This window comes from Canis lupus, chromosome 23 (genome assembly GCF_003254725.2).
Source record: "Canis lupus dingo isolate Sandy chromosome 23, ASM325472v2, whole genome shotgun sequence".
Lineage (NCBI taxonomy): Eukaryota > Metazoa > Chordata > Mammalia > Carnivora > Canidae > Canis > Canis lupus.
This window is the reverse complement of record NC_064265.1, coordinates 50,841,501-50,853,467: the sequence shown is the minus strand read 5'-3', so window position 1 is coordinate 50,853,467 and position 11,967 is coordinate 50,841,501. Positions and strand designations below refer to the sequence as shown.

The 11,967-nt window shown below is 42.3% G+C and overlaps 1 long non-coding RNA gene across 1 annotated transcript; it reads left to right on the top strand.

Annotated features, from left to right (window-relative positions):
• LOC118352047 (uncharacterized) lies at window positions 1–4,514 on the top strand. The gene is made up of 2 exons (XR_004808480.2): window positions 1–1,038; window positions 3,479–4,514. It is a non-coding gene; the product is annotated as an uncharacterized LOC118352047 (long non-coding RNA).
• The last annotated feature ends 7,453 nt before the right edge of the window (window positions 4,515–11,967 follow it).

Below are 11,967 nucleotides of genomic sequence, written 5' to 3'. Positions count from 1 at the left end.
ACAAAGAAGCACAGTGCATGGTCAGGAAGTTAGGGAGGCTGACCCGAAATCTGAAAGACAAACAGGAGTCTCTAATCTGTGGCAGTGGCGGAGGAGAAGCAGATAAGAAAGAGCACAATGAGAGAAGATCTCAGGGACACAGCCCATCAGAGAAATCAAAACAGGCCACTGTGTCCAGAAAATAGCAGCAGGGAAAGGAAAACCAATGAGGGTAGTGAGGCTGGGGAGGTGAGCAAGTCATGCAGGCCCAGAGGAGGAGCTATTGACAGGCTTAAAACAGAGTGACACAATTAGATCAGCATTTATTATTATTATTATTATTATTATTATTATTATTATTATTAGAGTATAACTGACATGCAGTGTTATATTAGTTCTGGGTTTATAACAGTGATTTCAACAATTCTTCACATTCCTCAGTGTTCACCATGGAACGTGTAGTCTCCATCTGTTGCCATGTGATGACATCACAGTGTTGTTGACTCTAGTCCCTATGCTGTAATTTTCGTCTCTGTGACTTATTTATTTTTTATAACTGGAAGTTTATACCTGTTAATCTTCTATATTTCATTTTTGTAGGAGCACTCTAGCTGCTGTGTCAAGAGACATACTGAGAGCTTGGAAGGAGGGAGTGGCACCAGAAATGGAGATAAAGGGAAGGCCAGAGAGAGAATTTTAGGGAAAAAAAAAAAAAAAAACCATTGCAGGGAACTCACCCTTGGGATTATGGCTCCAGTGGGTCGGTGGCAGCACTGCTCATGATGAAGAGAACACCAAAGGGGGTGAGGTTGATGTGGGGAGCATGGCAGAGATGGCACAGGAAGCAGATGACCCTGCCTGGAGGGAGTCAGCAAACCCTCCACCGAGGAGGTGCAGAGATTCTGGGCCTTGAAGAAGGAACCGAAGAAGGAACCCACTTTTCTTCATTTACACTTTCCCACTTTAGTCGAAGAAGGGAAAGGGCATGTTCCCTAGTCTTAGGGAACAGCATATGCAAAGATTCGGATCAAAGTTAAGAGACAACACAAACGGGTGAAGGTGAGAACAAGGGCCACTTATTTTTAGAGCACTTATTTTATTTGTGCTCTGTTCCAAAAATTATCTTTCTTTTAAAATGTATACCAGATTTTTAAAAAATAAGTGAATGTCTTAATCCATTCAGGATGCTGTAACAAATCCCTCCAGAATGGGTGGCTCATAAACAACAGAAATTTCTTTCTCAGGGTCCTGGAAGCGAGGAAATCCAAAACCAAGGTGCCAGCAAACTTGGTGTCTGGCAAAGTCTGCTTCCTGGTTCATGGATGGCTGTCTTCTTGCTGTGTCCTTACGCGACAGGAGGGATGAAGGAGCTCTCTGGGCTCTCTCTTATAAAGTTACTAATCTAATTCATGAAGGCTCTGCCCTCATGACCTAATCACCCCCAAAGGCCTCACTTCCACATACCATCACTTTGGAGACTGGGTTTCAACATGTGAATTTGGGGGACACAGACTTTCAGTCTATAGCACCAACGTATCACCAAGCCCCCCTCCAATGAAGAATTTGGTGCTCCAGCTGCAAGGAGTGCTTTAGGTAGACACCCTTGCACTGTCACTCCCTTCAAGGATTGCCTCAGGAGGGTCAATGTCACAACTCTTCCTGAAGCATCTGACATCTAATGATTGGTTGCTGGAGGAATATAAAGACCTGGCTCTTCACGCCCAACCTAGGACTGAGCTTGAGGGGCCATTCTAGCTCCAGAGTTCCCCTTGAGATCAGCTGAGGCTGTCATTGGAACTGCATCAAGGCCCAACTTCTCCCCCTCCCCAATCTTGATTGCTCTTCACTCGCTTCCATAGTGTTGATTTTAAAGTTACTCCTTAAGAAATGTTCTACACCTTAAGTTGTCTCAGAGTCTACTTCCCAGGAAGTCCAACCATATTGAAAGCAAGTAAAGGCATAGGGAAAGAAGAAAACAAGACAGGAGGGATAGTCACCAGGATGAGGTAAGTAGGCAAAATGCATGCCACGAGGTTCTACTCACTAGCAAAAGGTAGGCAAGGTTCAGAGCAGACTCTGTGCGTTCATGCGAGCAAATTTAAGAGAGATGCTCAGTCAGATTCATGAGTCAGTTTCCCAGACTAAATATAAACCAGGTACCCAGAGGAAGAAAATACCCCCAATACTGACACCCTAGAAAATTTTCCCATAGGTCCTAACAGAGAGAAGCCTGCAATATGTCAACAATGGCCACTGCAGCAACTTCTTGCTGGACACGTCTCCAGAGGCAAGAGAAACAAAAGCAAAAATGAACTATTGGGACCTCATCAGGATAAAAAAAAGCTTGTACACATCCAAGGAAACAATCAACAAAACTAAAAGCCAACCTACTGAATGGGAGAAGATAGTCACAAATGACACATCAGATAAAGGGCTAGTACCCCAGATCGATAAAGAACGTATCAAACTCAACACCCAAAAAACAAACAATTGAGTCAAGAAATGGGCAGAAGACACGAACAGACATTTCTTCAAAGAAGACCTACTACACATGGCCAACAGACACATGAGAAAATGCTCCGCATCACTTGCCATCAGGGAAATACACATCAAAACCACCGTGAGATCCCACCTCACCCCAGTGAGAATGGGGAAAATTAGTAAGACAGGAAACAACACACGTTGGAGAGGATGTGGAGCAAGGGGAAGCCTCTGCACTGTTGGTGGGAATGTGAGCTGGTGCAGCCCAACCTGGAACTGTGCGGAGGTTCCTCAAAGAGTTAAAAATAGAGCTGCCCTATGACCCAGCAATTGTAGTACTAGGTATCTATTCAAAAGATACAAAAATAGTGATTCAAAGGGGCACCTGCACCCCAGTGTTTATAGCAGCAATGTCCACAACAGCCCAAATATGGAAAGAGCCCAGATGTCCTTTGACTGATGAATGGATGGATAAAGAAGATGTGGGGTGTGTGTGTGTGTGTGTATGATGGAATATTACTTAGTAATCAAAAAATGAAATCTTGCCATTTGCAGTGACGTGGATGGAGGAAGAGGGTATTATGCTAAGCAAAATAAGTCAGCCTGAAAGACAAATACCATGATTTCTTTCATATGTGAAATTTAAGAAACAAATCAGATGAACATAGGGGAAGGGAAAGAAAAATAAGATAAAAAGAGAGAGGGAAGCAAACCATAGGAGACTCTTCAGTATAGGGAACAGACTGAGGGCTGCTGGAGGGGAAGTGGGCGGAGGGATGGGGAACAGGGTGTGCATAGCCTGTCATTGATCGTGAAATTCTGCAAAGGAGAGCCAGCCATAAGCAATAATACAATACGCTTCTTTAAAAAAAAAAAGGCTCAGCAGGGAGTCTGCTGGTCTCCTTCCTTCTCTTCCCCTCCCCCTGCTCACCTCCTCCTTCTTGATGAAATAAATAAATAAACAAATAAATAAATAGAAATATATATATATATATATATTTTTTTTTTTTTTTTTAAGAAATCGCTACTTGTTGAGTTTTGAGAACCATACCAAAGAGGACAGAAGAAGTTGTTGAGACGCTCCTCCCTTCTTGGGTTCCATAGCTGTGTGAGTGGGTTTTCTTCACCTGCTTCCGTCAAAACAATGCACCGCAAAAAATAATAATAATAATAATAAAAATAAATAAATATATAAATAAAATTTAAAAATTAAAAAAAAAAAAAAAAACACTGCACCGCAATACACCGAAGGCAGAAAAAGACTCCAGTTGTCTTCCGTTCAGCCAGCCATACGGGTGTTTGCAGAAATGGAAGACAATGCCACTTTTCTCACTGAAATTTTTTGTTTGGAAAAATATATTTTATAAAAAGTATGTTTTTTTGTGTTAACATGTAGCAGGCTTATCAGGCTTCTGAAAGGAGTTAATAAATGCATTTTTAATTTCTCGGTTTTCTGGAAGAGTACATGTTGACAGATATGACCCGCATAAACAAAAGCTCTTCAGCATCCTCGGTAATTTCTAAAGGTTTACAAGGTCCTGGGAACTGAATGCTTAAGCACCGGTGATGTTGACTATACCCAAGAGCGGAATTGCCGGGTTGTAATTTATCTTTGCTAAGTATTTCCAAACTATTCTTCAAAATGATTGCATCTAACTTCCCATTTGCACTATATGAGAATGCCCATTGCCTACATGCTTACCAGCATTTTGGAATTGTTTCAACCTTAAATCTTTTTATATCTCATAGGTGTCAAACTGTTGTTTTGATTATATTTCTCTGATTATTGGTGAAACTATGCATTTTCCCTGTATTGTCTCTACAGATTTTTCTTTTCTTTGAAAATCCTGCTTATGGTTTGTTTTTTTGTTTGTTTGTTTTTGTTTTTTTGCACATTCCTCTATTGAATTGTCTCTTCACATTAATTGTGGGGGGAAAAAAAATCACATTTTCCAGACACGTATCCTAGTTGGTTTCTCTCCTTTTTTCACCTTTAAGTTTTTAATTTTGTGTTGAGATGTAAACTGCATGTAATAAAGTGCACGTATTGTTAAGTGTTGAGGTCATGAGTTTTGAGAATTATATAAGCTCATGTTATCAACATCCAACACAAGATACAGAATATTGCTCTCATTCCAGAAATTTCCTCATGCTTCTCTGCAGAGGCAACCACCATAGATTAACTTAGTCTTTTCTATGACTTCAGATAAACAGGGTCATATCTGATGTGTTCCTTCGTGTCTGGCTTCTTTCTCTCAGCATGTTCTGACATTCCTCCATGTGGTTATGTGGATCAGGAGCTCCCTCCTTGCTATTGCCTGATACGCTTATCATATAAATATACGCAACTTCATTTATCCATCATTCAGCAGATACATATTTGGGTTGTTTCCAGTCTTGGGCTATTATAAGTAAAGCTGCCATGAACATTCTTGTATATGTTTTTTGTTTTGTTTCATTTTCTATTTTTGGGTAAAATAACAAGGAATGGAACAAAACACTTTCTAAATGTGTATTTGACCTACAAATGTTATCTTCCATGTGCTTTAATTTTTCTTTTCTTTTTTTTCCATCTCTTTGGAGATGTCATACATATGCTCTTTGTCATACATAAGCTCTTTGAATTCATCTCCTGGCTGCTTATCACGTATACCAAGTTTTCATTTCAATGATTATATTTTCATTTCTAGGGCTTCTCTTTCACTTCTTTTTTGAATCTTCTAGGTATTTTAAAGTAGTATCTTATTCCTTTCTCTCACTGGTTAGTCCATTACTTTAGTTATTTATTTATTATTTAAAATAATTTGTTTAAAATATCTTGTACTCAATATTTTCATTTCCTGATTTGGGAGGAGCTTTAATCACATTGTTACTGTTTCTATTAACTCTCAGTCTTAGTAGGTTATTTCCTCATGGTTTATAAGCTCATGTTGGTAAAGTTTATCTGTAGGATTTAAGCTGTTATTTTGATCGTGTAGGTATATGTGTGTGTGTGTATACATATCTATCTAAATTTTTTTTTTAATTTACTGTTTTCCATCCCATTCTGAAAATGGAGATGCACAGTGATGCTTGGAGCCTGCCACAGGCAAGACTCAATACGAGCAACGGGTAGGATTTCCTAGAGGTTCTCTCCATCCTGGAAGCTTTGCCCCTGGTAGTCAGGGAGAGGGGGACAGCGGGGAGACCCAGCTGTCACTTTGACGATGCTGGTACCCATCATAGTAGCTGACCCCCATTCTGCGCACTAACCTGGATTCCCTGAGAACCTGAGAGATTTCTTTGTTGAGAGAAGGGAAGCTTGGGATCCGGCCCCTTTTGAGGGTGGAGGTGCCCCTATATTTGAGTTTGGGATGAGAAGCCCATTGCACTCCTTCTCCCCTTTGCCTCTATCCACAACGTGGGATCACCACACTCCACTCTTCATGGGGCTGCATCAGGGTGAGAGGTGACCAGAGTAGCCTTATGGGGGAGTCTTAGGGGAGAGCAGAGAAGGGAACCCTTAGCGAGCATGTATGGCTGCCAGAAGAAATTTTTTTCACTTTCAAGTTCTACCAATTAGCAGAGGAGCTAACAAACAAGAACCACTTTATTTTAACTTCTTAACTTAGGATTTCTGACCACTCAGTGTATATAAATTCAAATCTCAAAATCATGTATAGGCACATCCGAATTCTTTTTTTTCTTTTTTTGACCCAGAGCCCAGGTAAAGCAGGTAAGTTCTCTTGTGTTTTTTTCTTTGCCTGGACATCTTTTTTCCAATGGTATAGGTGTTTGAGAGTCCTAGAAATTATGTAGAGCCTCAATTCTACCTCCCTTCCATGCTTCAAGGCCTTGTCGTTTGTCCCCACGTGTCAGAAACCCAAAAGGTCACCAAATGTCCCCAAAGTAGGGGTGGGGCTAGAATGACCACCACCTCATCACTTTTGGTGTTTGAAAGTTTCTCCTGTTTTCCTAAGAGTAATGTTTTTATTTAAACTTAAGTCAGTTAACATACAGTGTATTATCTGAGAGCCTGACACTTTAAAGATCATCTGTTACATTTGATCCATCATTTCTAGGCATTTTGTATGGATTGATTCCACAGGGTACCGAGTCTGTTATGATGACAGAAACAGAAGTGCGGGAGCTGTTGTTTCCGCCCCCAAAGTCATCAGTGAACAATGACCACTATTATTTCTGCAAGTCAGAAATCAACTGCTTTATGATTAGGAAAGAGACACTATCCAGATAACAGAGACATACATCTTCCCCAAATCTGAGAAGCTCCTTCCTAATTCCTTTACTTTATCAGGTTCTAAGGGTTCCTGGATTACTGAAAAAGTTGATAAATATGGAAAGCATCTTGTGGGAACATTCCAGGAAGCTTAATTGGGAACAGCACAACATGGGGCCATTTGAAGTGATCCCAGATCTCAAGCAAATCCCATGTTCTTTCAATGTAAGGACACACTTGCACAAAGGTATACTCCACGGCTTTTTGTTTTGAGTCAAAGGAGCAGCTGAGCCAAAAAGAAAAAGGAGAAAAGATTAAATCCTCGACTTACCAAAAAAGTCATAATTTTCCTAATAGCTCTCATAAGACAGAATTTGGGAAAGAGAATAATATTAGTTTGGAGAAAGAGTGCTCTGCTGAACTTGATCATCTAGCAACATGCTGAGGAAGAAGACTGTGCCATTTCCCTATAATCCCCACCCCCACAAGACATGTTTTCTTTCCTAATTATTGTTTCAAAATCAAAACTTCTGTGTTAAAGGCCTTTTATGAAATGGCAAAATAAGAGAACAAGCATAAACAAGTGGTCAGAGAAGAATAATTTTTGGAAGTCCTATTTACATAGTTCTAGAGAAAAAGATCAAGCCATTTGTGGCACAAAAATAAAAAACAAAAACAAAATAACAAAAAAACCCAAAACCCTGTGATAGTGGCTACTTCTTGATAGGAAGGAAGATTCCCTGTGATGACCAAATACTGAGTTAGACCTGAAGAATTTTCAGGGGTGGGAGATGAAATGGGAGGAAGGAGAGTAATGTCATGAAAAAGAGTCACTCGCTACAGAGAACATCAAAGCAGTGGTCCGCCAGGGATCACACGCTACCCGAGGCTCAGCTGGGCAACATTATGATGCTTTGTTCCTGACGAGCCACCTCTGCCCATGCAGCCTTTCTTGCAGTAATTCTCCTTGGGGCCCTCCTCACATACTACTTCCTGCCCCACCCACCCCACATGCCTGCCTCCTACACTAGAACACTCTGTGTGCCCCCGGGTCAGGCAGAGAGGCTGGGCGATGGGGGAGGTAATCTGGGAAGATCCAGCAGCTGCAACAGGAGGCGGATGGAGAACTTTATCAGCGGGATCCCAGAACAGAGAATAGGCAAAGGTTTGAAAGGTAGACAGCTCTGCAGTCAAAACGATGGCCCAGCCAAAGAGAGTGGATTCTGAGACTCTGATCCCTGGGAGGAGCGGTGGTGAGGGAAGCCTAGTGGGACCTCAGTTCAGAAAACAGCAGGATGAAGCAAGAGCAGAGGAAAGGAACCAGGAGGACCAGAAGGCCGTTAACTGAAATAGATCCCCTAATGAGTAGAGTGATCACAAGGATGGAGACAGCAGTCTAGACGCCAGATCAAGGATTCGTGTTGCAGGGAACTCTCTGAGATGTTAACAAAGGCTTCTCCGGAGCATCCTTCCCCAGGGCTTCTTTCTGCCCATTACTCTTTATGATTCAGCAAGAACAAAGAATCAGATTCTTGTCCATGAGTTCCAAAATAGGCTTTTAAAATTCATAAGAGAAATGATCTTATTAGAAGCCAAAATATTTTCACTTGTATGAATCGGACTTCTGAGAGACAAAAGATTGTTTTGGTTCCAAAAGCTTGGCTTTGAATATCAGGACCCAGTGGTCTGAACAAAAAGTTTATACTATAGTCAAAGTTTGTACTGTAAACAATAGAGCTGGAGAGATTGTGGGATGATGACTAAGCCATTTCCTCCTCCCACTGCAGCCACTGCCTCCACCCCCCAAGACGAGGGGAAAATCTCACAGGTTGGAGGAAAGAAGATACTTGGGGAAAGCGAGCAAGGCATGAGTCATCAATATGAATTCCTGAGAAAGAGGCCTCTGTGTCTTGCACACCCCGGGTTCAAACCCACGGTGCTGGAGTCAGGACCTCTAAGAGAAGGCCCAGATGGGTTTCTAGGAGCGCCTGAGAGCCCAGGAAACCTCTGCCTCACTTCGCAGGCAGCAGCCCAGGGACATGGAGCAAATGAAGGCCCGTGGCAGGATCACAAGCAGCCCCCAGTGCACAAGGATAAGGACCGGGCGGATGGAGTTGTCTGTGGATGCCAGCGGAAGACGGATGAAGAGGGCTGTCCAAAAACTCACTCTCTTCCCCAGGGCCAGGATGAAAGAGAAACCTTTGTCACCCCAACACTCAGCTTAGATCACCTGGGGGCGACAGAGATACCACGAATTGGTTAAATCCTTTGTCCTGCCACAGGGTGGACATGGCATGCAAGGGTGAAACTAGATTTAATTGTAGAGAAATAAAGGTACATCTTTGTCCCCTGATTTTTATGACCAGTATTTATACCTGTTAAAAGATCTAGATGCAAAGTAACACTGATTTAATGCTGGGTCTCAAAAAAATAAAATAAAATAAAAAATTTTTTAAAAAATGCTGGGTCTCCTAGAGTTTAGGGAACTACACATGGTGTCTAAACTGTACAGGGTCCAGACATAGACCTAACCATACCCCAGAATTTAACATAAAAGCTACAGTTCAGGGGCGTCTGGGGGGCTCAGCAGTGGAGCACCTGCCTCTGGCCCAGGGCGTGACCCCAGGGTCCCAGGATCAAGTCCCAAGTTGGGCTCCCTGCATGGAGCCTGCTCTTCCCTCTGCCTGGGACTCTGCCTCTCTCTCTCTCTATGTCTCTCATGAATAAATAAATAAAGTCTTTAAAAAAAAATAAGCTACAGTTCAGACCAGTGAGGAAAAGATTATTCAGTAAGTGGAATTGGCATAACTAGGAACCATTTAGAAAATAATTAAGGAAAATCTCCATCTTGCTCTTTATACCAAAGTAAATTTCATAAAGATCAAAGATTTAAACTCTGCAAAAAAAAAAAAAAAAAAACACCCCACAAAATAACTATGATAACACTTGAAAACTGGGTATATTTATTTATAATATTAGAATGAGGAAGACTTTTCTGAGAATGACACAAAGATTGAAGTTTAAAGATTGATAAATTTGACTGCATTTTTAAAAATTTCCGTACAATAAAACATAATGGACAAAATTAAAAGGTAATTGGTAAATGTGGAATATTATTTACAACCCACATTGCAGGGCTAATTTCCTACATTTACAAAGAACAGCTATAATCAGTTAAGAAAAAGATGACCAACCCAATAGAGCATTAAACAAAGGACATAAACAAGAAAGGCAGAAAAAGATAAAAAATGGCTAATGCATATTTAAAAGAGGCTCAACCCCATTAATGATTAAAGAAACGTAAACCAAAATAACAGGGTTTTTTTTGCAACAGTGATCATTTTATTCTTTGTAGGTACAAATGAGTATAGGCGCACTTAGAGGAAATGGAGAAATCAGAAGTTTTTATTGCTAATTTTGGTAACTGAGGCATTCTAGCCAAGCAAGCTTACAAACACAAGTGATGATAAAAACTGAGGAAAGATTTACGAATCTTCTAATTAAAGGTAATTTCTTACATTTTTTGACCAAAAACTGTTACGCTTCATTTTCAAAAAAGCATATTGTGCGAATGCATTCATATTTGAAAATAACCTGCTTACTCTGAATTTCACAATGTTATTAAAGGAATCAGCGCAGGGCTCCCCGGTTTTGCTGCTCTGTGACAGCACGCAGCAGTTCTCTCAGGAATTCCTCCTGCCTTCTTTTTTGTGTCTATGCAAATTATCAGAGTCTTGCTCCTGGGTCATTAATATTTCCTTCTGAAAGACGTACAGAAAAAAAGCTCAATTCTAGTGAGCCAAAATAACCTTTTCTAATCAATGTAATTGGCAAAAACCTAAGCTTGATAATACTTTTGCTCAGGCCACGGACCCCAGACATCTTCATACACCTTGGAGCTAAGAGTGGTTGCTATGATCTGTCAACGTGTATCCAACGATTTAATCCATGATCCTTTTTATTCAGCAATTGCAGTGCTAGGAACCTACACTACAGATACACGTGGAAAAGGTCACAAAATAGGTTCATTGCAGTATTGTTTTCAGTTAAAAAAAAAACAAAAACAAAAAGGAAATTCTCTTTAAGTGGGGATCTAGGGAAGGGATTGCTCAGGACAGACCACGCCGTTGCAGGAGAGGGGTCACGTCACGGACAGTAAACTTGACTCACATCAAAGTCAAATTCATTTTTTTTAAGATTTTATTTATTTATTCATAGAGATGCAGAGAGAGAGAGAGGCAGAGACACAGGAGGAGGGAGAAGCAGGTTCCATGCAGGAGCCCGATGTGGGACTCGATCCAGGGTCTCCAGGATCACACCCCGGGCTGCAGGCGGCGCTAAACCGCTGAGCCACCCGGGCTGCCCCAAAGTCAAATTCAATTCTGCTTCTCAGCTAACAAAATGACCCCCCCCCCCATCTTTTATTTGTGCCATGAGGTTTTTGTGTTTTCTTTTTCACTTACTCAGCCCCAAAAATATGTATTAGAATCCTACTACGTTCTACACCTCTTTTATTGTGTCTGTCGTGGAGCTGGAGTTTGAGGGATTGGTATAATCTGAACAAGCAGAAAAGGCAGGAAGGTGATTATAGGAGGGGGAACAAACAGGAGGCCGTGGAAGTTATGATGCGCTTGACGAGCGAAATATGGCACATCTGAAATACGGCCTGGGAGGAGGAGGGGTAAGATCAGAGATCAGCCTGGGGCCAGACTGTGCACAGGAGCCGTCGCCTTAGCAGCAGGTGATCGTGATCATCCCTGCAGCCAAGGGCAGGGGGGAATGAAGAGGGAAGGAGGCGAGGAGGCTAACTAGCTGGTTGATGCAAGAGGTCATGGGGTCAGGACAAGGTCAACAGTCGTTGGAAAGGAGGAGGTCAGGAGGGTTGGAAACCATTTAGAGGTGGGAGAGACGGAAGATGGCTGCTTCCCAGATGTGGAAAGGGGGGCAGGGGAAGTCAGTTGAGACAGCGCTCCCAGAACTCGGGGTTGATTAGAGGTGGGAGGCCCGTCGCAGGGGGCGCAGCCGCTCTACTAGCGTAGGCTGCGAAGGTGGATGTGGTTAAGCTACAGGAGCCTGGGAGGGAGGCACTTGGGCTGCCATCCGGGAGGCCCGCTAGGCTGGGCAGCCCCCCAGCTGCTCCTCGAGTTCAAGGCCCGACAGTCCCCGCAGCCCAGGTCGCTTCCTGAGGTCAGCAAGCAGGTCACCCTTCCAGCGTCCTTCGCCTCCTTTCGTGTCCCCACGAGGGCACGTTGTCCTCTCGCAGCATCAGAAGAGGGTGAGTATGGTCTCTC